At 42.4% G+C, this 27,136-nt stretch overlaps 1 protein-coding gene across 3 annotated transcripts in view; it reads right to left on the reverse strand.

The window, feature by feature from the left end:
* TRIO (trio Rho guanine nucleotide exchange factor) overlaps nucleotides 1–27,136 on the reverse strand; it is a 401,689-nt gene that overhangs the window by 277,021 nt on the left and 97,532 nt on the right. The gene's annotated exons all lie outside the window — the stretch shown is intronic.

Raw genomic sequence — 27,136 nt, forward strand, 5'->3', positions numbered from 1 at the left:
ACATGTAACATACCAACAACGTCAGTAGGCAACCCTTAATAGAAGATGAAGCACTGAAGTTAAACATTTTCAAAGCAGATAAAAAGAAAGGTCAGCTTAATTTAGAAGCTCTCACTTTGAATGGTGCTCTGATACCAGTCTTTCACTTCCTCTTCCAGCAAATAGAGATCTAATATGCAACTAATGGCATGAATCCTTCAAGGCAGCAAGCAATGAATTTCAGTCACCTACACACCATTTTCAAAACACCTCAATAAGCAAAAATAAAGCTGTCTTACATGTGGATTCCTTTCTAGCTCCTGGCTTCTACTGGTGTGAACCTTAGGAGTACTATGCAAAACCCAGTGAATATTCATTCATCTCCACCTTTTACAAGCCAGAGCTCACAAAAAGAGATCTGAGATGATCCAAAGGTCCAGCAATTTCTGATTACACCAAAGAGGTGTCAACTGGCCTTTAGCAAGTAGTTTTACTACTTCCTCCTCATTCAGTGAAGAATTCCATTCATTGTTGCAAAGCTTACCAGAATAAAAAATTCAACTAACGTGGCAATAAATTCTGTCACTTAGAAGCTAGTACCATTAAGTCTTAGAAGACCACAGAGAAACTTCATAAGGAGATCACTGAGTTGTCAAGAGGTTTGTGTAGTCTCTTGTTCAGAAAGGGTAGGGATGGGGAGGCTTGAATAGTCTATGCAGTGGTGTTACATTTTCCATTTGTATCCACAGAAGTTAAAAATCATATTTTAAAAAATCGCTGCAAGTCAGCATCAAACACAGACTTGTTTAACAGTTGCCACCAAATTAGAAAAACTTTCAGCACTGGACTAGAACGAGCACTGCAGCTGGGAGTGCTTTTCCTAGTTCACGTATGTAAACCCACTAGCTTGGCTCAAACTAGTGCACTAAAAATAGCAGTGTAGCTGGGGTAGCATAAGTGGCAGCTCAGGGTAGCTGTTCGAGTATGTACCTAGGGGGTATGGGTGGGTTTGTATTCAAGCAAGTCCAAGCTACCTTTGCTACCCCTAGCTACACTGCTGCTTTTAATGCACTAGCTCGAGTGGAGGTACTGTGAAACTGTCTGCCTGAGCTGAGAAGCATGCTCCCAGCTGCAGCACAGACATACTCCAAGATCCTGCATGTTTAGATGGGGAAAAAAGCATTCACATCATGGAGAGCGAGTGACACTTTAAGTCTCTTGAATGGTTCATCCTAAACCCCTTTGTAAATGTACAGCATTCAAAGGAATGCCACCCCATGTCCTGCAGCCAGAACTCGGTTTGTATCCTTCTTCTGTCCCCCTTTTCTTCTTCCAGTCAACCACATGCATAGTGCTTAGAGTACTCTATGTCAGGGTGGGCAAACTTTTTGGCCCGAGGGCCACATCAGGGTACGAAACGGTACGGAGGGTCGGGTAGGGAAGACTGACTCCCCAAACAGCCTGGCCCTGCCCCCTCTCTAACCCCTCCCACTTCCTGCCCCCCTCAGAATCCTGACTCATCCAATCCTGAACCCACCCTTGGTCCCCTGACCGTCCCATTCCAGGACCCCCACCCCTAACCATCCCCCTGGGACCATGCCTCTTATCCAACTCTGCCTGCTCCCTGTTCCGACTGCCCCGACCCCTATCCACACCCTCACCCCCTGACAGGCCCACCGGGACTCCCACGCCTATCCAACCCCCCCGTTCCCCGTCCCCTGACTGCCCCTGGGGACCCTCTGCCCCTTATCCAACCCCGCCACTCCCCGCCCCCTTACCATGCCATTCAGAGTAGTAGGACTGGCAGCCACGCTGCCCAGCAGGAGCTCACAGCCGCACTGGCAGTGCGGTGAGCTGAGGCAGCGGGCGAGGGGCCGGGGGCTAGCCTCCCCGGCTGGGAGCTCAAGGGCCGGGCAGGACGGTCCCGCGGGCCGTAGTTTGCCCACCTCTGCTCTATCTTGCTAAGAGAAATTTTTGCTAAAGTGCATCATTAATGCTTCCTTACCAGCAATCTCTTCGGGAAATACCTGCAAACAAGATAAAACGAGTTTCTCATTTGCAGAATCTGTTAAGTCAACAAAACAGGTGGTACTCCATGGGTGGAACATCACCCCCGACTAAATCATAATTCATAATTTTCAATTGTCTCTTTTCAAAAAAGATTCTTTTAAAAACCAAATTCATCCAGTTTTTAGCCACATTCCGCATTTTAATGGCAAGATTTTATTCAGATTTAAAAATGAGACATACGAGACCCCCTAGGACCTTGAATCCTCCAGAAGGCAAAATAGTGCAACTCACATAGCGCTTTACACAAGCTCATTCTTGCCCCCCACTCCCCAGTGGTAATTCGTCCCAAGTGAGGGAAGGTGGCTTTGACGTTGCCTCTGCTCCAATGAGTTTCTGCTGGTTGTTTCCTGCTAACTGTGACTGGACCTCTGGCCCTTTCTTGTCTCTTTCTCAAGCCTTCATCTCAGAATGGAATCAAGACTGGGAGTTAGGCTGCAGTCCCTGGATACTGTGATTACCTAAGGAGGCGTGCCTTAGGTTCAGGGTTCAGTATGTGCATTTCTTCTCCTCGAGAGCTATGGCCAGTGGCATCCAGTGACCACACAACCTTCTTAATGCCATGTATTTTTAATTAGTACCAACACATTTCAGAGAGAGATCTTAAACCAAAAACAATACTGAGGCCTGTCTTCCCTAAGGCCTACTGTCCCCTCCTGGAAGCTTGGGAAGGTCTCTATTTCGGACACTCCTGCATGACCTGTCTGTGATTACATCAGTTGCCACCCACAGGAAGAATTCATTGACAATCCCCCTACCCTGCCCCCAAGTCTTAACTGTTAAGAATCGCTTTGATCTCCAGGCTCCCAGCCTTGGCAAAAGAGCTGCATTGCTCTGGACTGGAGCCGGGAAATAGCACACTTCACCACTAATTATTTGGCCAGTGTTTTGTAACTGCCCCCAAATTTGTCACAAGGCTGCTTATCTACAGCTGTTGTGTTGCTCTCCTCCTTGTTCTTCTGATAGCCCACCGTTAAAAGTTAACCAAAACATTCGAATTACAGCCCAATAAGCCATTATAGCCATAGAGCAATTCTCACTATTCGGATCACACACGGTATCGATAAGTTACAGGTCATCATTCCTAGATTACATAGCTATTCCACATCCATCAAACTAATGTGGGGGCATGGTTTGAAGTTTTAGATCCCTGTTTGAGCATCACAGGTCCCGCAGGTTGCAGCTGCTCAAGGGAGCCGCTCATGTTTCGTAGTAATCTACGTAGCAACTTTTTGTTGATATATCCTAGCTCCCCCTGCGGCAGCTGTGCCTCTATGGGGACAGGAGTAAGGCCAGCAGCTTTAGATGAAAAGAACAAGTCTGCCAGCATGTTTGTAAAAGCATTTATTCTGCCATAGCACGATTACCACCAGCTCTAGAAAGGTGACCATATTCTGCAGCCTCTCTTTCAAGAGACGAAGTTCTTTGGTAATACTCTGAGTTATCGACCCTAAACCTGCTGAGGGTTTTGTATACCACTTCCTCATCCGCCACCCTGGACCAATTAAGATGCTGATTTTATTAAGGTTAAGGTGAAAAATGTTGTTTTATCTGACAGAAATTCATGCAGAAATAATCTTATTGTATAGGGCTAGTTCTGTATGTTAGAGTCTGCCTTAGGCTCCAATTCCACTAGATACCTAAAAATGTGTATAATCCCACTGACTTGGGAATGAGTAGTTAGTGAGGCTAGGCACTAGATTAGGCACCTTGTTAAACTGGGGCCTCCGAGACTTACTCACTGCAGCTGAATGTGCCCTTAAAGGCTCATAGTGTACGAGTTTCATGTTTCTGTCCCCTTAAAGGCCTATTTCTGTGCCTGTTCTACAATGGTGAATTTACTGAAGGCAAAAGACAGCAGGGGTTATATTTGGGTGAGAGGGTGCTGGAAGAAAGGAAAGAGCATGTGCTCTTTTTAACTCCATGGGGGAGTTAATATGCCAATAAATAAAGCAGCACATTATCTGTTTTAAGGTTAATTGTACTACAAAGCACTTATGATTTGTAGGTTTAGTAAGACTTATTGAAGCAAGTCATTGAATGTACTCAATAGCAGTGCCAAAAATCTGCACCAATCTCTACACAGCTCAGCAACCTCTGAGCCAGCAGTCTTTATCACACATTAATGGAGGTGATGTCATCCTTTCAAACCAGGCCAGTCTGCAGTTGCTGCTGCCGTGTTTTTCACTGCAGTGCCTGCAGTAGTCAGAGGATTTTGAGAAGCACAAGGTGGCATAGTGTTCAAGCAAACAAAGGTTTGAGATGTAGAGGCAATTCTATATGTACATACCTATACTGAGAGCTTTAAGTGACGAATGGACTTCTAATTCGAGCATGTATAATTAAAAATGTATGATTGGGATTCTGAAGCTGATCATATTTCTCACACAATAGCATTTGCAGCCATTCAACACAATATTTGCCTGTATAAAGTCTCTGTTTAACACATTGCACACTATTTCTACATCAGTTTTTCACCACTCAAAGCTAATATAAAGCAATTTCTTGCTTGCCAAATACCTGATTTTAAAATTACATAAAGAAAAAGAGTAACAAATAGCAGCTTCATTTATAATTTCTTTTGGTTTTATACAAACAATACCACCAAGATTTAATGTGGGTTTTCGTTTCAAATAATTGTGCAGTTTACTATTTAGTTTTAACACCAATTTGCCATTTCACATTTCTTTTTTTTGTCAGTTACCGTTAACTAGTAGGTCCCTGGATTTTGTTAAATTTTATGTAAGTCATGTAGTCAGAGAATTTAGATGGCTATCTGGGTCTAAAGGATGGTGGAATTCAGTAAGGTCCTCTTCCTCTTGCTTTACTAGAAGTCATACTAATAAGCTTTACATTTTATAGAATTTGGTAAACACTCAGAAAAAAAATCTTCTAATATTTGAATATAAGTGTAGGGGGAAAACAACTGTTGCTTGAACTTCTCAGGCCCCCTATCACCACTATGGTATCAAAATACTGAGATGGTGTGGAATTGAAGGAACTCTGAGTACATAAAGCAAATAATCAAGTGCCACACACCTTGCAATTACTGAAGGACATTTGAGAGATGTTTAATTGATGATTAAGAGACTACTTGCTGTGCTAAGGATTTTATACAACCCTATGACAACACTGGAAAACTTAGCAAAGATAGAGCCAGCCCGCCCATTACTTAAAATGTAGGTTGTGTGCACCTTTAGATCACTTGGAGAAAAAGGCCCACCAAAGGGCAGATAAACCACTAAAAAGAATAGGTAAGCAGTGTGTACCAGGGTGGATTTGATTAAAATCAAATTGATTTAAATCATGATTGAAATCACTAGTCAGGAAGACTTGATTTAATCATGGATTTCTACATAAAAGTGCATTCTTGTTGGTTGTTATAACCTTAATACGTATTCTTCACAACTCAGAGACCGATGTAGGTTTCATTTTTAGAAGGCACTCACTACACATTTTGAAAGTGATTTATTTTGAAAATTTTTCCGATTAGTTTTACAGCTATATCAGAAAATGAATGATTGTTTGGTTATTTCATTTAGCAAGGGTAATTGAAGCAGATATTTATGAAGTCATTGGGAGGTGAACTATCTCCAATTCAACATGTTAATCATTAATATTTGGAGGATTTTCTTGCCATGCTGTATTAGGAGGAGATCCCCACCAGACAAACATTTAAATTGTTTTATTTAACTAAAATAATGTTATGTATTCTGGATTCTTTTCTTCAACAAATATTCAACTTTTTTAAAATCAGGTTTGTTTTTGTTAAAACTGTTTTGAACTAAAATAGTTAAACGAAATATTTTTAAAATAAAAACAAAAATTAAAGTGACTGTCAGCCAGGTCAACATGAGAAACTTAAAATATTGGTTTCAGAGTAGCAGCCGTGTTAGTCTGTATTCGCAAAAAGAAAAGGAGGACTTGTGGCACCTTAGAGACTAACCAATTTATTTGAGCATAAGCTTTTGTGAGCTACAGCTGACTTCATCGGATACTCCTTTTTTAAAATATTGGCTTCTGCAGCTAACTCAGTCGTCTTCACCTTCATTTTCCTGTTTGTTCATAATCTGGAAAAGAAAAACAAGCTTTCCTGCTTTTTCAGGTCCCAAACCATTTCTCAATTTGGAATGAATTAGTCCAAAGGAAGAAAATATTCTTCTACACCGGCAGAAGAAGCTACTGCTGTTAGAAGTGAGATTACCATTTCAACAGTCTCTGAATCCAAGTGCTTAAGTGACTTCCACCAGTTCAGTGGTGTGCCTTTCTTTAAAACAGCAGCAGCAAGCGTACATTTCTTGAACGGTTCTTATTCCCAAACTGGGTCTCTTTTACGGCCTGCTGCCATTATAGGTCTTCCCTTCTAGTGAGAGAATGGTATGGTAGATCTCAAATCAATGAAGGCTATGCTCAGAAAGACTTCTGGAATATGCTGCTCAAACACTTTCACTTTTGCTTCTACTGCCTGTCCCTCCCTTCTCACATTTATCTCCAGACTTCTTCTCCTTGTCCAGATCTATTCCGCCGCCAACAATCTTCTGTTCATTGAACTTTTTGAAACTTTGCACTTTTAGAGAGAAGTAAGCGATTGAATCTGTGTACACAAATTTGCAGAAGGGCAATAGGGTTGAGGTCTGTTATTTCTCACCTCTATATATTATTTATTTTAAAACATTTTTACTGTTAACTAGCATGTTATCTCTGGAGACACAAATCCACAGTTTGAGAACTGCAAAACGAAGCATCTCTGATGGTATCTTCCAGACTGAGCACTGAGTAGATAGAAAGATTAACCTAAATCTCTACAGAAGCCCCCGGAACCCCATAAGATTGGGTCCCTGATCCATGAACTATTGGAACTCATTTACAAAAATTTTCTTAAACATTACATGAATATATTGTCTCATACTATAGAATTAGAATTTATAATCCCTATTCCATGATGAGATATCTTTGAGCTATAATGTATCTATCTTTAGACAGGGTTTTTCCTCAAAAAGTATTTTATCAAAACAATCTGATTTCAATAAAAAAATTTAAAAAATCGGATTTGTTTTTTAAATCATTGATTTTTATCCACCCTGGTGTGTACTATTACTTTCTCTTACACTGTAGAAATCTAAATCCTGTCACTTTCATTTGCTACTCTACACTTCTATTTTGCAAATCTGGAAGCTAGCTGGCATCACAAAATTTCAGGGCTGACACCTTGCAAACAATCAAGAATCACAATTATCATCTTAGGAAATCAATAGGAAAAGGGATCCACTGCTTGGGAACACTGCCATGTTCTGCATGAGTGTCATACTCTTATGAATACTGAAGTTTTATGCTGTACGTTACATGGTTTCTTGAAGCCTATGAATTGCAGACAGTCAGAGAGCCACCTTTAGGGAGTAGCAAGAAACCACACTGGTCTGTGGCACCCACAAACCTTTTATGACAAATTTAAAGACTTTAATCTGGTCAAAATCTCTAAATCTATGATCTCCTTTAGAGACAGAGAAGAAGGTAACTGTGTTAATCCCATGAACACACTACATGGACAGTGGGGGGCAGAGTAAGGGCAGCGGCTTCAGCAGGTGTTATTGAGCATGCTCAGTTCATGTGAGCATTCTCAGTACAAGCCAAGCAATTCTGGGGCTCACATGACCCCGCATGCTCCCCCCACGCATTGCCTCTGATGACATTCAATGACTAACCACATATACAGTGTAATTGTGTATACCCCATTATCAACTAAGCTACGTTGGGAAACAAGTTTTAGCTGTTATTGCAATACTGAGTGGGGGGGAAGACAGAGAAGAGGATGACACTATATAAATTCCCTTAAAAAGACTGCCTTTAAAGGAGTGTAAAGCTCATTTTGCATACTCTGAAGACACCTTACAAAAATATCCAATGATGCACACCGTATTTAGTTGCACTAGCATGACTGTACAAGCTAGTAATCACACTGGCACCCCTGTTTCATCACGGGCCCCAGCACTGATGGGCTTCTGTGCTAAAACAGGTGTGTTAGCTTCAGGCTGATTTCCGCAAACAGCACAACATACCTGCGTGGGTAATGTGGGGAGGGCTCAATCTCTGACTGGGAGGAGGCACTAGCAAGTAAGTTTCTCAGTGGTTTGGAGAGCTGATGGGAGAAAAGCAACATCCACGGAAGAAGGGGCTGTACAACCAGAAAGAAAAGCTGAGGTTTGGGGTGTAGCGAGGCTTGCAGGGACACTCCAGTGTTGTTCCTCCCTTGCTCTCCCCCTCCCCCCAATAGTCAGGGAGGTAAAGAGGGCAACTCTACTCTGGTAGGAGCACAGGTTTAGGGACAGCCATGACAAAGAAAAGTACAGACTGGGGGAGGGGGCAGAAGAGAACCACATACAGTTATTTGGTATTTGCTGTATATAACACAATTTACATATTTGTGTAAAAACAGTAATAAGTCTTATACTTTCAACTATCATTCACAATGTGTGGAAGACCACTTCATATGGAACACAACATTTACATCTAGTGGTGTTCAATTCCCCCATGCACTTTCTTAAGAAGAGAGAGGGAAGCCTGCCTGTCTGCTTCCAGATCAGTGCATAAGCAGGATGAGGTCACCCTGCTGCTGCACATGAACCAGGCAGCAGACAAACCATCTGCCATTTTCACAGCTACACACAAGTTGCATAAGCGGAGGCAAACTAGTCTGGCCCAAAGACAAGCTTCAGTTTTAAATTTCAAGTAATAATTGGTCAATAAAGAGAAAAACAAGTTAAGCTTCGTAGTTTTCCTTTCAACTCACCTGTACTCCACAGCAAGAACAGTAATGAGTGCAAGCACCTTAAAACTTGAACTAGGATTTCCAGAATGGTCTTTCTGTACTTTTTCAACAAATCTTTGTCTACATACTATTACATAATTCCAAAAGCAAAATTATTCCCTATGAAGAGGTATGTCTATTGCTAAATATGGATCAGTTAAATTCACCTGGATAATATTCCAGTGAGGTTATAAAACATAACTCAATTTGTTTCCCTAACCTATACCTGGATTACCCAACAAACAGAAGTGAGTTCTTTAGTAACAGAGGAAAAAAAGAAATTAAATATATTAATAAACCTACAGGTGAATAAGGTCTATACTGAGTGTGGGCGAAACTTTGGGAAGAAAGCTTCATTCCCCAGGTGAGAGAGTCCTATTTCCCACCAGAACAGGCGGTGGAATTTCAGATTTACATGGACGTGAAGAAGAAGTCTCATATCAGACCTGAAACCATTAAGACAACGATGGCCATTTGGTGAATTAAAGGAAATTTCCAAATAATTTAATGGGGTCTAAAATAAGTTTGGTAAGAAACCTAAAATACGTATTTGATTCCAAGTCTGATCTAATAGGTGTGCTCCTTCTCCAAGGTAACAAAAGAAATTACTGACAGAAAATGGCCATCTATAAAAGGCATCTTCTTTGTAGAGGCAATATATTTTTAAAGCCTTTCAAGAAGCTTGAAGAACAGATTTTATTTTTTAAAACAGAAGAAGCCTCAAACAATTCAGTTGAGAACATTTAAAGCTTATCTCGTTAGCTCTCTCAAAGGTATGTTAAACTAGAAAGCTGAATTCTCACTTCAGAGGGTGGTGAAGTGGGATCACAAGCCGGGGCAAGCCTACTTCAGTGTGCTCAATGAGACAGCCTAGTGAAATTCTCATCTCTAAAGGCAATTCCCCTGGTGCAGTGAGCAAAGAGAAGCAACTTGCTCTAACATTAGTTTTCATTTCCTTCAACTTTTGTTCTGCAAATGGTCACATATAGAAACTGTAGAAACAAAGTGACACACGGACAACCAGACCTTAACACCTATGGTTCAGTTCTGTGTATTCTGCAATTTTTGATAAAATACATAATGTTAAGTGCCATTAGTAAAGTTATGTGATGCAACCAAAATGACTCACCCGAAAGTTACATCTTGGGGAGAAACTAATTTCCAGTTGCCTGTTGAAAGACTAAAAAGGGGCAGGCGAGTCAAAAGTAATGAAATTCACTGACTCCTAGTCATGGTCCACACCGCTTCATTACTCTGTTCCCTCCATAGACCAAGCAGAGCACTTTGATCACAGCCCTCCCACCTTCCTGACAACCCATTTTATTATATAAAAATTTGCTTGCTATCTGAGGATATTTCACTACAAAGCTCCAGCTCTTTTCACATGTCCCCTCTTCTCATTTCTTTTACTTGACAATAAAAGGGTATCATTCTCCCACTTAGCCACTATATTCCATTGTGCTGGACTTCACTGGTGTTTTTCAATAGCGATGTGCAAATACACCAAGGCGAATACCTAAATGGCCTTTTATTCCATGAAAAAGTTATTTCAAGCACAACTGAAGTGGTCATTTGATTCCGAGTTTAATTAATGCAGTGCTTGTGAAATATACCACAGTGACTGCTTGGGAGATGTTCGCTACAAAACCAGCAGGCAGTGGCACAGCGAGATTTTCCATGCCGTAACTCTGACCTGGATAAAGAATTTCTAGGATAATTTAATTCCGTCTCAAGGCTCTTGCAGACTTGGACTCAGGCCTCAAACAGTCAGCAATCGGCAGGTATTAGTGAGAGTTGTGAAGTGCAGGCTGGAAAATGGTGTTGTGGACTCATGTATAGTGTCTGAAACCAGTGAATATTTGGCAACAGTGTCTGAATTCAAAAAGTAAAAAGCTGTAATAATGAACAAGAAAACTATGAAAATGTGGACAGTAGTTGCCATGTTTCTCAGGACTAGAAGCCATTAGACTCATTTTACTGTAGGTATATCTAGAAAGTCTCATGGTCGTGTTCTTGAGTTTACAAGTGTTCCTTTTTACTGCAATATATAGTGGTCATCCCTAGCTTCTCAACTGCTCTAGTTATCTTAATCTCTCTCTTTTAGCAGGGTTCTAGACATTGCCTATAATGTATCAGTTCAGGTAATACAGAAGTAACCCAATCTTTGGAACTTCAGCAAAGTTCAAAGGCAGATTTCAAGGGTATTTACTAAGGGATGCAATTTTCCCATTTCCCCCCCAAGTTTCAGTCTAAAGCACTGGTTCCCAAACTTGTTCCGCCGCTTGTTCAGGGAAAGCCCCTGGCGGGCCAGGCCAGTTTGTATACCTGTCGCATCCGCAGGTTCGGCCAATCACGGCTCCCAGTGGCCGCAGCTCGCTGCTCCAGGCCAATGGGAGTTGCTGGAAGCGGCGGCCAGTATGTCCCTCGGCCCGTGCCACTTCCAGCAGCTCCCATTGGCCTGGAGCAGCGAACCGCGGCCACGGGGAGCCGCGATTGGCCGAACCTGCGGACGCGGCAGGTAAACAAACCGGCCCAGCCCGCCAGTGGCTTTCCCTACACAAGGGACGGAACAAGTTTGGGAACCACTGGTCTAAAGGAACCAGCATTATCCACCCTTTGGAAAGAGCAATTTATAATGGATGTGCTGGTGATCCCCCAGCTCAGAGGACACCATGACAATTTTAAGTATGACTAACAAGTCATCTTTAAAAACAAATGTCATTGTTATTCCTCTTTGCCAAAAAGCACACACAAAGTGTCATCCTGTTCGGTTCACTCAGCCTCTGAATATTGTGTAAGGACATTCAACAAGCAGTAAAACATACCAAACATTATGTACCTTAGTATCCACGTAGTGGTGTTTGATTACATATTCTAAGTTAGACTGTTTAATGTTAGCCACCTATAGGTTTTCTAACATGTGTAGTTACAGTGGAATGAGAAGAGAACAATGTAAACCAAAACCCACCTCTACATTTAATTTCACCAGCCACACTGGTCAAATTAAGAGAGGTGGTTCTTTGTTTTTGTTTAGGCAAAGCCTGTAAGTTAACATTAAAATGCTATCCTCAACTTTTAGGAGACTTCAAGAGCACTGAGGCAGTTGTGCTTTTGACTAAATCAGCTCTGGTCAGGCTTGACAACTCACCCGTCACAAGACATTACATCATCAAACCTTCAACTGCTCATCATGATTGCTGCTCTGGATACCTTACTTCCCTTCCACTCATCTACCCCATGCACCCCCACAAACTGGAAGGAATATCCTGCACTATGACCACACTTTATTTGAGAGGCTGCAGGGCTGCATTCGACTCACAGACATGCATGTAAATTAGAACTGACAGCCTGGAATTACTTCAACACAATAGAGAATGGAATTTATTGCCAGTTTTTTAGTTCTTAGCAAAAAAACAACAAAGTGCTAAGTACAAATGCACACTATCTGTTTTGTGATTCAGTTGTTATGGATGGTATAAAATGCCCTGTTCCCTTACTAGTGCCAACTGTGAGACGGGGAGGAGAACTCAAAGACACCACACAACGGCTGCAAGCAATTTGCACGACTCCAATAGTACACTGAAGCAATGTGATACGTTGCCTTGTAAACCTCAAAGTAACAATGAATTTAAGGTATTCAAGTTTTATCTTGTTTCAGAAACCATAAGATAATTAACACACCAAAATATTTAGAGCCAAAGGAGAAAGAGCATGATAGATGTGAGGGGCTGAGGCAGAAAAATGGTTGCTCTTATGACAGCTGTTCTTAAGTGCTCAGGAGTGATTTTAAAACATGTTTGAGACATTGTACAAACCAGAACAACAGTCCCTGTTCCAAAATGCTTACAAACTGATTTGATGATGAGCCATAATAGTTGAATGAGACACAAGCAGTACTACAAGGGGTGAATGAGCAGGTGGACAGGCTAATTAATAGTTGCTGGGGAGGGGAGAAGAGGGAACAACCTAAAATGTAAATGAAAATAACCTCCCTGACTGGATCTATTGTGAACAAACTTTTGAGTTGAATACAGTGGTAACACTTTATATTAAGGGTCCACTTAAAGTTTAAAGGTCAATTCATGAGTAACAAGTAATTGGTAGCTTACCACCCTGGCTTACAACCATTTACAATACCTTCCACTAAAGTGCTTATAATACATACGACTGATGTTTATAGAATAGTGGATGTTAAACTGTTTATAAATGCAAAATTAATATCAAGGGTGACCTATACTGCTTCCCTGATATTCAGTAGGTTGGATTTTTAAACTTATATGTCCATTGGTGTCTTTCTTCCGTTCCTGCCTTTAAGTCACCCACTTTTATCTGAAAAATATTATTTCGCCCTTTAACACTGTCTAAAGCATCAACTTACTGCTTCATTCATGAACCAATAGGCATTTTATGTGCTGTTGTTCACCAGATTGTTCTTATCTCCAGCTCCATATTTCTTCTCTTGGCTGGTACTGCAGACATTTCGTTTAGAGGTGCTAATACCACTGATGGTATGGTTTATGAGCTTGAAGACATTACTTTTATTTAGTTTTAGAACCTGAAAGGTGCTGGTACGTAAGAGCATCTTGTATGCCACAAGCAATTCTGATGTTTGACGCACAACTATTAGTAACACTTAAGTCGGCAGTTTTAGGTGGTTGTTGCCTAATACTTAAGGTACAGTATACCCAACATCTTCCCACAAGAATGCAGCATTAACTTTCCTATATCTTGAAAGATTTTTCTATAGTGCTTAATTACATAATTTACATATATATAGGTCAAGTAAAAGTGAACAGTTAAAATGTTATAGTGACAGAATGGATTTCCAGTACTGCTTATTAACGCAGAAAAAAAATTATTTTAAGTACCAAGCAAACCAATATATTGTTTTAGAAACTATTAACAACACAACATTAGGGTCAAGTTTTGTGTTGACTCAAGATTTGTTATCGTCCCTAAGTCTTTGTGAAGCCTAGAAAAATGGACTCTCCCATCTGGCTGTAGTTACTGGGCAGGTATATAAAGAAAAGGATTCCCGGGGCACCAGCCACAGCACCATAATGTTTTTTCTTGAAAGCTCAATTTTACTACTCATGCTGATGATCTGCTATGATTTTTTAATGTGCAATGAGATCATGTATAAGTTACCTGTCCCATCCCAGGAAAAGCAGAAAATCCTACCCCTTGACTAGGTTGTTGCATTACTCAAGAAAAGGGTGTTTTGTTCTGTTTTTGTGGTTGCTACCAGCTAAAAGCAGAAGAGTTGAGGCATGAGCCTGCATTTATGGCTATGGGCAAAAAAGAAAAAAGGAGAACAAGGAAAGATGACCAACTGAAGATTAACACCCCAAACAAGCAGAGACTTGAATTCTACTCCCACCTTGTGCTCAGCAGCCATGGCAAGTTCTATTCAGCTGGACATCAAATTGATAGAGTAACCTCTGTCTCAAGTTCTGCTTTGGTACCATACACTATTAGGAGATCCAGTATGTTTCCCTACACAGCAACTGAGGCACGTGATTGTGCTGGGCTTCCCACCAAGGTGCAGTCTTTGGGTCTTACTATCCCTTAACTTTATTTGTCGCTAGGTATGGGATGCCTGGTAAGTTTCTTTCTAGTTTCACCAATAGTATACACAATTCCATGGCTCTTTGGTATGTCAATTTATCTGCTAAGATTAAGTTAAAATCAATCAGGTCTGAGGGAGTTGACCAACCAGCATTCACACAGCATTGTAGTGTTACACGCAGTCTTCTTAGGCCATAAAATGTTATGCTGTATTTGTGATCAAGCTAAATTAATACTAACTTGGATCTCAATATAAACAACTATATTATTTTCCCATCTAGCAGCCAGCCACAAAATTTATGTTGAACAACTTTAACACAAGTAGTCCTGTATGATTAAGCAAGGAGCTTTGCATGCAAATACATTGACTTTTCCCTTTTAATGATCCTTGAATGCAATAATCTTAAATACCAGAAATTAGTTAAAGTTACTCTAGATTTTGTGGTAGTCCAAGTTAGATTAGAGTGCATGTAGAAGGGAGAAATGGTAGGAAGCAAAAGAGAGAGACATTTCTTTTGTTTATTCAGCATGACAATATGCTGAAACCCTTTTTATTGGGGCAAGAAGAGGCAGGAATAGTCTGCAGCTAGCTTTACATACACGCTAGCTAGATTCAGTGAGACACATGAATCTATTAAAGATACTTAAAAGGCATAGTTAAACAAGTTACACCAGAGAAGTGTTTTTTATTGAACAGATTTTTTTCCCCCCTCAAAAAGATTCATTTGTGCAATTACTCTGGATATGCCATAATCTCAATTTTAAGATCTCAGTACTGGATGGAAGTGAGCAATCCACAAAGAACGAAAAACCTGTGCAATTCACTTATATTTAAATGAGCAAGTAGTTGCTAATAGCAACCTGCCTTCCCTCTCCCAATCGTAGAACAGAAGATAAAACAGCATCCAATGCCTGAACGGATGGCCACAAGCTTTCACGTTTGTGATCCTGTGTTGTGAAAGAAAGGCTAATTCAATTGTTCTGGGTAGGTTCATATGCACACCCAGTATGTATGTGCAGTATTATCAAGCGGAAGGGAACAGCAGCCATAGAGGAGACAAAGTCACACTGGCAATAATTCAACTGTACTGCCGATGCATACTAACTCCTGGGATGCTGAAGCGGAGCAGTACAGTGCTATCTGTGTGAAGCCAATGACAGTGTAGGTACTACATGATCAGCAGTACTTGCAGCAGAACCCATTACATCATCTTTGTTCAAAGCTGAACTATCACTGAACCAGTGAAGAATATTTTATACACAGCACTTAGCCTGGAGCTGCTTTGCCTCATTTCTCGAAATACTGCTCTCTAGAAATCAGTTAGAAACCCTAAAATGCCACAAAATTTGAAGATTTACATAACTGTCATAAGGAGGCAAGATGGCAATGGTTTGTGTGGTTTACCGAGTCATCTGGGCAAGGCAGCAAGAAGGGGCTGTCTCCCCTCTAGCGAAAGCCCAATTTAGCAAACGCAGCACCTGATCCTCTTGCCTTTACTCAGACAAATGGATTAAACGTCAGCAGTAGTTTTGCCAGAATGAGAGCTAAAATATTTGGGCCATCAACTGATTTTGTCTTTTTCCACGAGGGAGGTGTGTACTGTACACTCAATCACTCTCCTGACAAAGTAAACGGAGAGTGCCTCCCACTCCTGCCACTTGTACAGTCGTTTGTTGTACTAGTGTTGTTTTTTTCTCATGGGGAAAAGCTGCAGCTGGAAGTATTTCACATACATATTGCAGAGTCAAAGTTCACTGTCCTCTGAAGCAGGGGTTCTCAACCTTTTTCTTTCTGAGGCCCCCCAACATGCTATAAAAAAACCTCTGGGGCCCACCTGTGCCACAACCATTTTTCTGCATATAAAAGCCAGGGCCAGCATTAGGGGGTAACAAGCAGCGTAACTGCTACTCCTGAGGGTATTCTGCATCAAAAAATTAAAAATTTTTCACACAGTATTTTACAATTCTGCGTATTTTATTTGTCATATAAACGTGGAGGCTCCTGCATGGCACTGGGGAGCAAAGGCCACTGCCTGCACAGAGGTGGGAGATCACTGTGCAGCTCCCCCAACCCTGGACATGGACTCAGTGGTGAGGCTGCTCCCAAACCTGACACAGCGCAAGGACTGGGCCTGCCCCAGAAACATTCCCCACCCCCGCGTACCAGGTGCACCAGATGTGGGCAGGCAGGCTCAGCAAGGCAGGATCCAGGTGTGGAGGTGCTTGGTGTGGGTTGAGAAGGTTCTGTGTGGGGCAATCTGGGTGCAAGCGGTTCAGTGTGGGAGCCAGATGCAGGGGGATCTGGATACACAGGGTCTTGTTGGGTGGTTCTGGGTGCAATGGTAATGGGACTCTGTAGGGGGGGTCTAGGTGAAGGTGGTAGGGGCTTAGAGGGGGGTCTGGATGTGGAGGGGAGATAGAGCTCAGTAGGGGGGCATGGGTGGTTCGGGGGGGGATCCAGATGCTGGGGGAATGGGGCTCGTTGGGGTGGGGATCCGGGTGGCTTGTCAGAGTGATCCAAGTGCAGGGGGAGTGGGGCTCATTGGGGGGTGGGGGGCGAGGATTGGCAGAAGAATCTGGGTATGAGGGGTTCTGGATGCACGGGGGTTGGGTGGATGGGGGAGCAGTTCCCTATACAGGGATCCCTCCTCTTGCAGCTCAGGCGATAATGTGTGCAGGAAGTGGTGGGCCAGGGCGTGGGGAGTTTACAGAGCTTCCTGCAGCTGTGGGAGAAATATAGGGGTGAGTCTGACCCAGTCCCAGATGCCGTGCAGGGGAAGAGGAAGTCCTATCCTCCCCAGCTCAGCTGGGACTAGCAGCTGAGCCCGTTGCAGGGTAGGGAGCCAGGTCTTCCCAGGTCCCACCCCCTGCACCACAGTGATTTACCTCTCAGCCAGCTGCCCTGGGCACCCAAAACATACTGCTGCAGAGGGTTGCATGACCACTCTTGTGGATTATCCTTGCTTCCCAGTCAGAAAGTCATTTTTCTATGGGGAAGCAAAGAAATCTGCAGGGGAAATAAATTCTGTGCATGCACAGTGGCGCAGAATTCCCCCAGGAGTAAATTGCCCATGGCTCTACGATACAGGGGGTCCCACAAAGCTTAAGCTGCACGGGCTTCAGGTTCAGCCCCAGGTGGCAGGGTTCGGAGTAGCATGGCTTTGGCTTTTTGCCTTGTCTGCGAGCTTGGCAGATCTCCTAAAATCTGCTTGCGGCCCCTCCAGTGAGCCTCAGACCCCTGGTTGAGAATGCTACTCTGAGGCACTCCACTCAGCTACTTCTTAAAAGTTTTACTTAGGGAAGCTGGGAGCTTAACAACATTTTAACTCAAGTTACACTACGCCTGTAAGTAGACACAAATTATTGTGTGTGCAATAGGCTCACTAGTTTTCACATGTCTGCTAAATCCTGAAAGTGCACTTCTGAATCCAGATCTCAATGCAAGTCAAGAGGTTATCACCAAGTCATCTCAGACTAGCCTAGATTCATGATTAAAGCAACTGCAAGCTCAACTTTAATAAGGATTAAGCAGTATCTGCAAGATTAAGGAAACAAATCACCACCCAAAAAAGACCAAATAAGCGAGTGAAGTGCCGTTTAAAAAAGGTATTTGCAGAAACAATGAACTTATCTGTTAGACCGGTGTAAAATTCAAGTTACCAATTGTGGCATTTACAGTTTTATAGATCAATGTTACATCAAAACAGTGTACTTCTATAGATACAACAAACTCCAAATATTTAGTGCATGAGCAGTTACTTGAACACTCACCATTTTCAACTGCTTATAATACAATGAATTACAATATACTTAAATTCTGACCATGGCTAGAAATGGGCAATAGCTGCTTGAGTCTCAGTGTGCTGTTCATCACCTGCAACTAGTTGCTGGTACATCAAATCCAGTTTCAACCTGTGGTTTGCAACTAAACCCTGTTAGAAGTTAAACAACTGAAAGCAAAGACTCCAATACTGCCGTCCTTACTTGATGATCCTATTGACTATACCAGACATCATGATCATGTTCATTTAAAGACTTCTGAATTAGGTACTGCTGCATACTACTCGTGGGGAAATTCTGCACCACTGCACATGCACAGAATTCATGTCCCCAGCAGATTTCTTTGCTTCCCCGCAGAAAAATGACTCTCTTATGAGGAAGCAAAGGGAAGCCATAAGAGTGGTCATGTGACCCTCCCCAGCAGTACGTTTTGGGTGCCCAGGACAGTCAACACAGGTTTAAATCACTGTGGGGCAGGGGACTGGACTGGGGAAGACCTGGCTTGTAGCTCCTTCCCTGCGCCAGGCTCAGCTGTTAGTCCTGGCTGGGCTGGGGAGGAAAGAACCTCCTCTTCCTCTGCACAGCATCCAGGGCCGGGTCAGACCCACCCCTAGATTTCTCCCCAGGCTCCAGGGAAGCTCTGCAAATTCCCTCCCCCACTCCCCCCCACTACTCCTCAGCTGCAGGGGGATGGATCATTGTATGGGGAGCTGCTCCCCCATCCGCCCAACCCCCATTCATCCAGACCCCCTCATACCCAGACCCCCCCACTGAGCCTCACCCTCCACCCCCCCCCCCCACACACACACAGAGCCCTGCCCCCTGAACCATACCGATGAGTCACTGGCACCCTGATCCCTACCCCACTGAGCCCCAGCCAGCTGCACCTGGATCCCCAACCCACTGACCCCCATCCCCCAGCATCTGAAACCCCCCCACTGAACCCCACATACCCAGACCGCCCTGCCGAGCTCTATCCCCTCCTGCCCAAACACCACCACCCTCTGCCCACTGAGTGCCAACCACCTTCACCTGGACCTCCCTGCAGAGTCCCATTACCTTTGCACCCAGAAACCTCCAACAAACCTCTGGGCATCCAGATCCCCAACTGAGCTGTCCGCACCCAGATTGCCCCATACAGAACCTTCTCAACCCATACCTGGATCCCCCCACACTGAGCCCCTCCACACTTGGATCCTGCTGGGCTATGCCTGCCTGCCCACACTTGGTGCACCTGGCACAGAGAAGCAGGGCCTTGGGGTGTTTCTGGGGCAGGCCCGGTCCTTGCACTATGTCAGGTTTGAGTGCAGTCTCACCGCTGAATTTGTGTCCCGGGGGGAGCTGCAGAATGATCTCTGACCTCTGTGCAGCCAGTGGCCTGTGCTCCCCAATGCCATGCTAGAGCCTCCACATTTATTTAACAAATAAAATTTTCAGAATTTTAAAATATTGTGTGCATAATTTTTCATGTTTTGGCACATGATTTTTAGGCGCAAAATGCCCTCAGTAGTAACATACACATCACAAGTATTGAGTTCAACGTATGAGCAACTTACTTCTCACTTTCAGTTGGACTGAAGAGTGGCTACCCATGAGCTTCTGGGTAAAAATTACAGTGTTGGCTGTAACATGCAAAGCACTTTAAAGTGGCTTGAGGTCTGCCTACTTAAGAGACCACCAGACTCAGAGATATTGTCACAGCTGAGGTCAGCAGAGATGCACAGACTTTCCTCATTTAGAGAGGAGGTGGCTTAGTGACTTGGGAATCATCTACTGCATCTTTATCCCCTCCTTGATCCAACGTGCTGTTTTCCCAGGCTTTCAGACAGGGTGATAATTCTGAGGCCATGAGATACCATCCGAGCTATAAAGGACAAGGAAGCTGCTTCTACTCTTGATAAAAGGTGGATTTAAAGAATTACACTAAATGGGATATTTGATTACATTACATGTTTGTTTGCGATTAATTACTGGCTGGGTACCTGGAGATGAAGATTTTTTGAAGATAAAGAAGTACCTCAACAAATTAAGTCTGGGATTTATTCATCTCATTTCTAAATGGTAGACTAGTTTGCTATGCCTTGTTAATGAGCTGCTGTGCACAAGTCCAAAAATGTCTGTTTCTCTGATGGCAAAGCAATTTTCATATAGATTTTAGAATACTAGTGGAAATATTAGAGAAATGCAGGATTGTTAAAATGAAAGGCGCATTTCTGTTTCTCAAAAAGAATTCTCTCGTATAGCACTGAATAGAGATTTTGTCAAGTGAGCTATTTTAATCTCTGCTTTGTAAAGCAAAATACTGACAATTTTTTAAATGATTGTAGAACAGGGGTGGGCGAACTTTTTGGCCCGAGGGCCACATCTGGAAATAGAAATGTTATTGCGGGCCATGAACACTCACAAAATTGGGGTTGGAGCACAGAAGAGGGTGCGAGCTCTGGGTTGGGGCTGGGGAGTTTGGGGTGTAGGAGAGTGCTCTGGCCTGGGACCAAGGGGTTTGTAGGGTGGGAGGGGCAATAGGGCTGGGGCAGGGGTGCGGGAAGGGGTGCAGGTTCCGGCTGGGGGTGCTGGCTCTGGGGTAGGGCTAGGGATGAGAGGTTTGGGGTGCAGGACGGTGCTCTGGGCTGGGATTGAGGGGTTTGGAGAACAGGAGGGGGATAAGGGCTGAGGCAGGGAGTTGGGGCATGGGAAGAGGCTCGGGGGTGCAGGCTCTGAGCAGCGCTTACCTAAAGTGGCTCCTGGAAGCAGTGGCATGTTCCTTCTCTGGCTCCTAAGCAGAGGAGGAGGCAGGCAGCTCTGTACGCTGCCCCATGAGCAGGCACCGCCCCTGCATCTCCCACTGGAGGGTGTAGAAGCCGGAGCAGGGCCATGCCAGCATCCAGGAGCCATGTGGTGTGGCCCCAACCCAGCGTCCCAGCCGGAACAGGGCCGAGCTGCTGGTGCGACTCATGGGCCAGCTTAAAACGGCTTGCGGGCCCCCCCTGCTGTAGAAAGTACCTTTCATAGTTTCATAGATTTTAAAGCCAGAAGGGACCTTTGTGAGCCTCTCATTTGACTCCTCTAAAACACAGACAGCAGAAGTTCCCCAAATATTTGCTAGAACAGATCTTAATTTAAAAATTGTCAGTGAATTGTTCCAATGGTTAATTATTCTCACTGTTATAAATGTATGTCTTATTTCCAGTCTGAATTTGTCTAACTTTCAGCCATTGGATCATGTTACACCCTTCTCTGCTAAACTGAAGAGCCCATTATTAAATATTTGTTCCCCATGTAGGTACTTGCAGACTGTAATCAAGCCACCCCTTTAACTTCTCTTTGTTAATCTAATTAGATCAAGTTCTGCAAGTCCATCGTGCTAAATCCAATCCTTTCATGATTTTCGCGACTCTTCTCTGAACCCTCTCCAATTTATCAACATCCTTCTTGAATTGTAGGCACCAAAACTAGACACAGTATTCTAGCAGTGGACACACAACTTTCTACTCCTATTCAAGATTTTCACTTATACATCCCAGGCTCACATTAGTTCTTTTGGGCACAGCGTCACACTGTTAGCTGATTATCCACCACGGCCCCCACATCTTTTTCAGAAGCACTGCTTCCAAAAATAGAGTACCTCATCCTGTAAGTTTGGCCCACACTCTTTGTTCCCCAAGATATACATTTACTTTTAGCTGTATGAAAAACACATATTGTTTGCTTGCGCCCAGTTTACCAAGCGATCTAGATCACTCTGAATCGGTGACCCGTCCCTCTTTATTATTTATCACTCCCCCAGTTCGGGTATCATCTGCCAACTTGATCAGGGAGGATTTTTTGTTGTTTTCTTCCAGGTCATTGATAAAGATTTTAAACAGCATAGGGCCAAGAACTGATCTCTGAGGGACACCATTAGAAATAGACTCCCTCAAAGATGGTCCCCCATTTACAGTTACATTTTGAGACCTATCAGTTAGCCAGTTTTCATACATTTAATATGTGCCATTTTTTTTAATGAAAATGTTTGTTACCAATTCAAACACCTTACAGAAGCCTAAGTATATTACTTTAAACACTATTATCTTTATCCACCAAACTTGTGATCTCATTCAAAAAAAGGTATCAAGTTAGTTTGCCAGGATCTGTTGTCCACAACCCATGTTGATTTGCACCAATTACATTACCTTTAGTTATTTAGTAACTGAGTCCTGCAGCAGCCACTCAATTATCTTGCCCAGGATCTAAGACAGGCTGACAGGCCTAATAATTACCCAGGTTATCCCATCTACCCTTTTTTAAAAACTGACACATTAACTTTTTTCCCTAGAACTTCCTCAATGCTCCAAGACTTATGCAAAGTCAACATTAAAGGTCCAGGGAGCGCCTCCGTCCACTCTTTTAAAACTCTTGGATGCAAGTATCTGGACCCACTGATTTTAAAATGTCTAACTTGACTAGTTTCCGTTTAACATCCTCCAGAGATACTAGCAGAATGGAATAAGTGCTATCCTTACCATATAATGAGATTTTTTCCCAATACAGTCCCATTTAAACAAGCTTTTGGTCCAAGAATGAGCCTGAAGTTTCTCTTCATTATAAATGTTTTACAATATTCTACAACGTGAATTTAAGTCTTTTGGAATAATCTGTTTATAGTCGTATATGTTGCTGCAATTGCATTAACAGAAGGCATCCTTTTATGCTGACTGCTTTCTTTATACAAGTACTTTAGAGGTTAGGCCACAACACAAGTACAGGATGTTATCTCAAAGAAACTCACCACACTCTTTCTTAAAAGAATCCTGGCTAAAATTTTCAAAAGAGATTAAGTGTCTCAGAATCCTATATCCCACTGAAACTCAATGGAATTTACACCAAACCATATAAGGATACATTTACACACTGATAAAAACCCCACAGCTGGCCTGGGCTCGCAGGATTCAGGCTCCAGGCTGAAATATCAATGCACTGGCATTCTGGTTCAAGGAGGAGGGAGGATCCTGGAGCTCAGGCTGGAGTCCAAGCTGACCCGGGCCAGCCATGGGTTTTTTATCCCTGTGCAGACATATCTATCCTATGTGGCATTTGAAAATAGAAGTTAGATGGGTGGTTCGTTGTTGTTTTCGTTGTTGTTTTTTTAACTCTTAAGATTAAGCATCAGCCATACAATACACTTCATGGTGAGCTGACATGCTTCATTAGCTGCTTAAGTCATGCTTTCATGAGAAATTGTTACAAATTCCAGTTAAAATTATGAAATTGAGAGATAAATGGTTCCATACTACTTCAAATCAAATGTGATCAAACTAACCTTCTACTAAAGTCTTTCATATTAGTAGAGAAGTCTACTACAGTAATACAGCATGGCACATCCAGCCTATATATCAATTGTGACTGTGTAAATAAACTTGCCTCATACTATGAAATTAATAAGCACTCTCTTTATGGAAGCACTTTTGATTTAGATCCACTTCTGTTTCAGGGAGGACCAAAAAAATCATACCAGCTTGTTTTTAAGATTCAATATCACATATGTTTTGTCAAAACTGCCATATTATTCCAATACTAAAGTTCCAAATTTCCCAACAGTGTTAGAAATATTTGTTTTTATCCTGGCAATTTGTATGATACTGAACCCTAAAAGTCATTATTTCCTTGATGTAGTCGGTACACATCCAAGACTGGGAGAATGGGTATGGGGTAAGGTCTGAGAAATCAGAAGTGACATACCAAGGAGGCTGATGAGCATGTTTTCTTTTATTACTCAATATCTAGTAAAAGGAGGGAAGTGTGTGCTGCAAGCTGCTAGGCTGGCCAAAACATGTTGTGTCCAATATACAATGTAGAACTGAGTAGCCTAGAAACCAGCTGCTTTCCACAGAAGCCTTCAGAAGCGCTTCCACCATTGGCTGGCCCCTCCTCTTCTCTTTTCTTAACAGAATTCAAATGCACTCAAGACAGACACTGCCTCCTGCACTAGGAGTAACCAAACATCCTAAACAAGGTCATCTGTCGCACAATTGCTGCGGTTAGAGATCAACTGCACCTCAGTCACCCCACCTCCCCTTACTACTCAGTTCAGTGTGAACTTTTTGCACACTTTTCCACGGTTATCTAATGCCAATAACACACTTCTGTTCTACTGCAGTATCATACATTTCAGAAGAAAAAAATAGTACAATTTTTAACAACTCATTCAAATTTTAGAGGAAATGTATGAGACCATTTACACTAATCTCTAGGATCTACAGTACCAGCAGGTTGTCTAAGAAATCAGTGACTCACTGTACATTTCGTATTTTACCATCAAGGTCAGCAGCAAGGCTTAGTCCACTGCAGCACAAAGACCTCTTCAGCTCACAATTGCCCTTTTCGATGAAGGGCAAGGCAACTCTAATATTTGTCTAACACCAACTAGATTCCAGTTTTGCAAATTCGGCATTAAATCCACAAGTAGTAAATACATGGCTGGTTACTGTTCAAAGAAAGGGCTGCCAAGCAAGCCAGAAATATGCACTTCTGCCAGAAGGTCTTAGAACTGTCAGCTTCACGCCAAATCTATACTGTTTAAAGCAGTTCCAGTTACACTGAAACTTCAGCCGTCAGGAAAAAATATAAACCAGTTCTTGTTTCATTCCCCCCACCCCACTGAATCCAAGGACATCAACTGCTTTGGGGCATCAAAACATTTACTGATAGTTATTGGTGTTACAAAATAAGGTTAGTATGCTCTGGAAAGTCCCTACCCCAGAAAGCTTATACTCTAAAATTTTACATACACAACTGTGGGTGGACCAATAGGGAAAGAATGAAATCAAGGTTAAGAGTTACAGAGAGGAGATGGTCAGACATCTTGGTGGGTTCTTTAATATAGAAAGATGTATCTAGGTTATTCGGTATTATAGTATTGGGGTAAGGGACCTAGTTAAGCAACAATGCTATCAAAAGCTTGTCAGAGTATGTGTGACGGAACATAGAAATTGCCATACTGGATCAAACCTGAGGTCCATCTAGCCGAGTATGTTTCTCAGACCATGGCCACTACCAGATGCTTCAGAGGAAGGTGTAACAGCGCTGCAATAGGCAAGTGTGGGGTCATCTGTTGCTCAGCCTGATCTCTGAACAGCTAGAGCCTGGCTTAAATATTAAAGCATGATGTTTAATATCTCTTCTGAAGTGTTAACTCTAACAAGTCTGGATACACCTGTTTTCTTTATGAGTGTCCAATCCCCTTTTGAATCTGAAGTTGTTGCCCTCAGTGAGTCTGACAATAAGTTTAAAACATTTTGATAAAAAAACTAGAATATAAAATTTAAAAATGGCACACATTAAATGGTCTCAAAGTGTAACTGTAAATGGGGAATCATCATCAAGGGAGTGTGTTTCCAGTGGGGTCCTGCAGAGATCATTTCTTGGCTCAAGCTATTTAACATCTTTATCAATGAGCTGGAAGAAAACAAAATCCTCCCTGATAAAGTTTGCAGGTGACAAACAAATTGGGGGAGTGATAAATAATGAAGAGGACAGGTCACTGATTCAAAGCAATTGCTTGGTAAACTGGGCACAAGCAAACAGTATGTGTTTTCATAAGAAACTGCTGGAAATGACCCGCCTTGATCATCACTACAAAAGGTTCCCCCTGACCCCCCCGTCCCCACCCCCGCTCTCCTGCTGGTAATAGCTCACCTTACCTGATCACTCTCGTTACAGTGTGTATGGTAACACCCATTGTTTCATGTTCTCTGTGTATATAAATCTCCCCACTGTATTTTCCACTGAATGCATCCGATGAAGTGAGCTATAGCTCACAAAAGCTTATGCTTCAAATAAATTTGTTAGTCTCTAAGGTGCCACAAGTACTCCTTTTCTTGTAACCAAAAAATGACATTCCTTTATAATAATCATAGCATCTGAATTGCCATATCTCCAAAAAAAATTACTAAAATTACAATCAATCACGCTCCTTTGGTTGCAATTCAATACCATAGCTGCCATTACCTCTTATATCAGACTAGAAATGAGAAGCGTAGTCCATGTCCTCTTGGAAAGAGAACTATTATAAAAACAGGGGTAACATGCTACACTCAAGAACTGTCATCAAAAGTTAACCGATACATCAGTCTATCAATTTTATTTTACATTCTTCTGTTTTACAAGGGAGTTAACTAAAAGAACAAGGGATTCTATTCTTACAGCGTTCTCATGTTACAGCTATGTTAACACCAGAAATGTTTTTACATTAGCAGACATCATACTATTGCAAAGGAAGTACTTAAAAGAATACTCAAGTGGCTTACCATGAGAAATATCACCACATCTGTTTTGTTCTGCATCCCACTTGTAAGTATCTATAGTACACAACTCTTATAACCAAGGGAGCACATACCTGAAATTATTAACTACCCAAGAACTGAAAATTTGGTTTCCTTTCAGCTCCTTCGTAAGGCTTAAATTTTTTTGCATGGTGAACAAGATGGATAAAAATGATTCTGTAAAATAAGCATCAAATTAAATCTATCTCCTCTCTCCGACTGAATGAGTCAAGCTTTCAGAACTACAGTCTCTCAAAATCAGGTACATGCTGAATCTAACTTATTTTCCCTGACTGCTAACTTTCCACCATCTCAAGGAAGTTATATTTCAGAGGTCAAAAATTGCTTCTAAAATTCTTGTGCATGAGAAACCTGACAAAAAAGGTACAATCCATATTCCAAAGCCCAAATCTTATGCATTAATACAGATCTTCACTCTGTAGAGTTTGCCAGAATGCCCGCCTGCTTAACAGTTGCTCTGCCTGGATTTACTACCAAATAGGCTTTGACAATGATTGCTATTTAATCTTCTGTAATACCCAGATGCAACTGTTCCAACAAGGACGACAGTAACAACAACAAAAACCAGCCGTACACCCACAAGACTGAAGTCATATGCTAAAAACACTTTAGTAGCCGA

The sequence above is a fragment of the Lepidochelys olivacea genome (genome assembly GCF_965140295.1).
Source record: "Lepidochelys olivacea isolate rLepOli2 genome assembly, chromosome: 2".
NCBI lineage: Eukaryota > Metazoa > Chordata > Testudines > Cheloniidae > Lepidochelys > Lepidochelys olivacea.